The sequence below is a fragment of the Myotis lucifugus genome, unplaced genomic scaffold (genome assembly GCF_000147115.1).
Source record: "Myotis lucifugus unplaced genomic scaffold, Myoluc2.0 scaffold_207, whole genome shotgun sequence".
Classification (NCBI taxonomy): domain Eukaryota; kingdom Metazoa; phylum Chordata; class Mammalia; order Chiroptera; family Vespertilionidae; genus Myotis; species Myotis lucifugus.
In genome coordinates this window covers 1,462,462-1,467,036 of record NW_005871255.1, presented here as the reverse complement: position 1 = coordinate 1,467,036, position 4,575 = coordinate 1,462,462, and the positions used below count along the sequence as shown (strand labels likewise).

The 4,575-nt window shown below is 48.7% G+C and overlaps 1 protein-coding gene across 1 annotated transcript in view; it reads right to left on the bottom strand.

Annotated features, from left to right (window-relative positions):
- RBM25 (RNA binding motif protein 25) overlaps positions 1 to 268 on the bottom strand; it is a 45,527-nt gene extending 45,259 nt beyond the window's left edge. The window contains exon 1 of the mRNA XM_023761398.1: positions 69 to 268. The gene's annotated coding sequence lies outside the window, so the exon portion shown is untranslated. The remainder of the gene's footprint in view (positions 1 to 68) is intronic.
- Positions 269 to 4,575: the final 4,307 nt, after the last annotated feature.

Here is a 4,575-nt window from a genome sequence, read left to right as displayed (position 1 = left end):
CAACCCCCCCCCCACCTCCCGAGCCGAGGTAAACCTGTTTCCACACACGTTCAGAGGCGTGAACTCACCCGCCGCCGAGACAAGGGGACTGTCTCCGTGGCCCTCTGGGCTCCTGGTTACGGGAGACGCCACCGGTTCGAGGTTTCTGCGCGCCGCTCACCGGGAGACTGGTTCAGGGGCGACCACTCGCAAAGGCCGCAGCGCAAACACTGCCGCGCTGCGCGGGGAGCTTCTGGAGGTCTTCCTTTTGCCCGGCGTGCACTGCGGCCGAAACCGTGGAGAGAAGCACCATAGAGAAGAACGCGTATAGAGAGCCCACACGGTCGGCGCTCAGTCACCACGCCCCGGCGAATGACCATAGAGAAGGAACGCCTAGAAAGGCTCGAGCTGTAAATTACGACCCACCCTGCCATGTTTGATTGGAGCCGATTGAGTCTTGTGACTGCGGGACGCCATCTTGAGGTCAAGGTTCCCGCTGGACCCTGCGCGAGCGACGTTAGAGGATTTCTCACTTATTATAGTTTGTGTCGCGGATTAGATCCTTATTTGAGGTTCGATGGACGGACCAGTCGGCCCTCACACAGCACCTTAAGCCCCAGGGGCTGCTCTTCCCCTAGAAAACGATGGCTTTTTATTTGTTCCAACACCATTTCTCGCCTCTATGCCCTCTTCCACCCCCACCCCACCCGGCCGAACTCGACGACTCTGGGTGCCGGGAGAACTGGCCCCGGTGGGGTTCTTTTGTTTATTTGTTTTAAGTGCACACACACCTCACATAAATGCTTATGCTCACTGGGAGGGCCGGTGAGGTAACTAGATGTTGGAAATACCTCAACCGACCTGTAAAAACATTCCCCATGGCTTTCGTTCTCCAACGTAAAACAAAACAAAACAAAAAAAACCACTCCGCTAACTAGATTAAGGAGAATAAGCGGATCACGCGTGATTAGATTATTCCCTGGATGGGCTTAACGGTCAATAGCTATTGACAGGCCTTTGTTTCCCAACCGCTTGCTTCTCAGAAGGCTCATAATTTATTCAATATGAAGTTACTGTCTCCATAAAGGACTGTGCTGGGCTGAGTGCTAGGCGCTTGGTAAATGGGAGTGAGATGGGTTTTTGTTGTTGGTTTTTTTGGGGGAGTGAGGTTTTATTTCTGTCCTGGAGGACCTGCTAACGACGCGGAGCCGATGACAAGTTTTGATCACTGTATGTAAAATGGAAACGTATCTAAACAGTTCCTACTTGCGTTGTTTCCTATTTAATTTGACTTTAGAGAACGAATCACCATCTACTGTCGTATGTATTTTTTCTTATTCTGTGGTCTGCCTGCCCTACCTCACTAGAATGTAAACTTCAAGGTGCAGAAACGCTGTTCATTGCTGTATTCTCAGGGCCTAGAACAAAGCCTGCATGCAGCAGGTGCTCAATAAATAATTGTCGAATAAAAGGAATTAGTACAGCCCTGGCCAGTGTGGCTCAGTGGGTTGAGAGTCATCCCATGCACCCAGGGGTCCTGGGTTCAACTCCAGGTCCAGGCACAAGCCCAGATTTCGGGCTTAGTCCCCAGTAGGTGGGCAGGAGGCCGCCGGTCAATGTGACCCTCTCACATCTATGTTTCTCTCTCCCTTTCCCTTCTGTCTCTCTAAAATCAATGATAAAAACATTTTTTAAAATGATACATGATGAGCCCTAACCAGTTTGGCTCAGTGGATAGAGTGCCGGCCTGCGGACTGGAGGGTCCCGGGTTCGATTCCGGTCAAGGGCACATGCCCAGGTTGCGGGCACATCCCCAGTAGGGGGTGTGCAGGAGGCAGCTGATCGATCTTTCTCTCTCATTGATGTTTCTAACTCTCTATCCCTCTCCCTTCCTCTCTGTAAAAACCAATAAAATACATTTTTTTTTCTTAAAATGATACATGATGAGTACCAACAGAAAATAAAATGCAGCCCTAACTGGTTTGGCTCAGTGGATAGAGCATCGGCCTGCGGACTCAAGGGTCCCAGGTTCAATTCCGGTCAAGGGCACGTGCTCAGGTTGCGGGCACATCCCCAGTAGGGGGTGTGCAGGAGGCAGCTAATCGATGTTTCTCTCTCATCGATGTTTCTAACTCTCTATCCCTCTCCCTTCCTCTCTGTAAAAAATCAATTAAATATATTAAAATAAATCAACCTTTCACTACTCCAGATATTTGTAGTTTGAATAGGAAGTCCAAAACCAGGCCCCTTAGGACACAGGGAGAGACTTTATAACCCAGTTAAAGCCCTAACATTGTACCAAGCACTATTTTACTTCATATTATTTTATACTAGAGGTCCAGTGCATGAAATTCGTACATGGCGCGGGGGGAGGGGGGGTCCCCTCAGTCCAGTCTGCACCCTCTCCAATCCAGGACCCCTCAGGGGATGTCTGTCTGCTGGTTTAGGCCCGATCTCCCTAAACCGGCAGTCGGACATCCCTCTCACAATCCTGGACCGCTGGCTCCTAATCGCTCACCTGCCTGCCGGCCTGATCACCCCTCACTGCCCCCCCTACCAGCCTGGTTGCCCTAACTGCCCCCTGCTGCCAGCCAGGTTGCCCCCAAATGTCCCCTCCCTGCCGGCCAGGTTGCCCCCAAATGTCCCCTCCCTGCCAGCCTGGTCACCCCCCAACTTCCCCCCTGCTGGCCTGGTCACCCCCAACTGCCCCCCTGCTAGCCTGGTCACCCCTCACGGCCCCCCTGCCAGCCTGGTCACCCCACGCAGCTGCTGTTCAGTCGTTTGGACGTGCCTCACTAACCCCCCTGCTGACCTTGTCGCCCCATGCAGCCTGCTTGTTCAGTTGTTTGATCGTCCCTCACTAAGCCCCCTGCTGGCCTGGTCATAGGCAGCCATCTTGTGAGGGTGTGAGGGTTAATTTGCATATTATCTCTTTATTATATAGGCTATTTTATTGAGGATATTTTATTGATTTTTACGGAGAGGAAGGGAGAGGGATAGAGAGTTAGAAACATTGATGAGCTGTCTCCTGCATAAGCCTTACTGGGGATCGAGCCTGCAACCAAGGTAGATGCCCTTGACCAGAATCAAACCCAGGACCCTTCAGTCCATGGGCCAACGCTCTAGCCACTGCGCCAAACCAGTTAGGGCCCAAAGCACTATTTTAAGCATCTTACAAATATCAGCAATTTTAATTCTCACAGTAACCCACCCGAAGTAGAAACTATTGTTAAACAGATCATGAAACTTAGCCCTGGCCTGTGTGTCCAATGGTTAGAGTGTTGCCCTGTGTGCAGAAGGGTGAAGGGTTCAATTCCTGGTCAAGGGTGCATACTTGGATTACAGGTTTAATCCTCAGCCCCAGTCCGGGCACATGCAGAAGGCAACCAATCAATGTGTCTCTCTCGTGTTGGTGTCTCTCTCTCTCTCTCTCTTTCTCTCTCTCTTTCCACCTTCCCCCTTCCACTCTCTCTAAAAAAAAAAAAAAAATCAATGGAAAAAATGCCCTGAGGTGAGGATGAACAAACCCAGCCAGTGTGGCTGAATGGTTGAGCATGGACTTATGAACCAGGAGGTCACAATTCGATTTCCGGTCAGGGCACATGCCTGGGTTTTGGGCTCAATCCCCAGTTTGGGGCATGCAGGAAGCAGCCAATCAATGATTCTCTCTCATCATTCATGTTTCTCTCCCTCTCCCTTCCTCTCTCTAAAAAGAAAAAAAATCACTAAAAACTTTTCTTTAAAGAAAAAATTTTTTTGATGATGACTAATTTACCTACTTTTTCTTTACTTGTGCTTTTGGTGTCATAGTTACGATCCTGTTAACCTAATCTACGGTGTCTTACTCTGTTTCACCTGCTATAAAATACGTACTATAGATTGAGCACTTATACTAGTAAATAGCGGAAATCGATTGCTGATAGTTCTGGAGGCTAGATCCAAGATCAGGGTGCCAGAATGGCAGGTGAGGACCCTCTCCCGGGTCTCCAACTTACTGTGTCTGCATATGGTGGAAGGGCCTAGGGAGTTCTGTGGGTCCGCATTCATGAGGGTTCCACCCTCAGGACCCAATCACCTCTCAAGGGCCCCACCTACTAATACCACCTTTAGGATTTAGAATTTATTTATTTATTTTTGTTAATCCTCACCCAAGGATATTTTTCCATTGATTTTTAGAGAGAGAGGAAGGGAGGGGGAGAGAGAAAGAAACACTGATGTGAGAGAGACACATCAATTGGTTGCTATTTTTTTAAAATACCTTGTTATTGATTTGAGAGAGAGATCAATGTGAAAGAGTAACATCTATCGGTTACTCTAACCGAACTTGCAAAGTCACCCAAACCAGGGACCTAACCCAAAACCTGGGTATGTGCTCTGACTAGGAATCAAACCGGCGACCTTTTGGTGCAAGGGACAATACTCAACCAACTGAGCCATACTGGCCAGGGCTGGTCATTAGGATTTATACCTATATTTTTTCTGAAAATTTTATAGTTTTGACTCTTACATTTAGGTCTTGGATTCATTTGGAATTAATTTTGATATATGTTGTGATAGGTGGTACAATTTCACTACTTTGCATACGAATAATCCAGT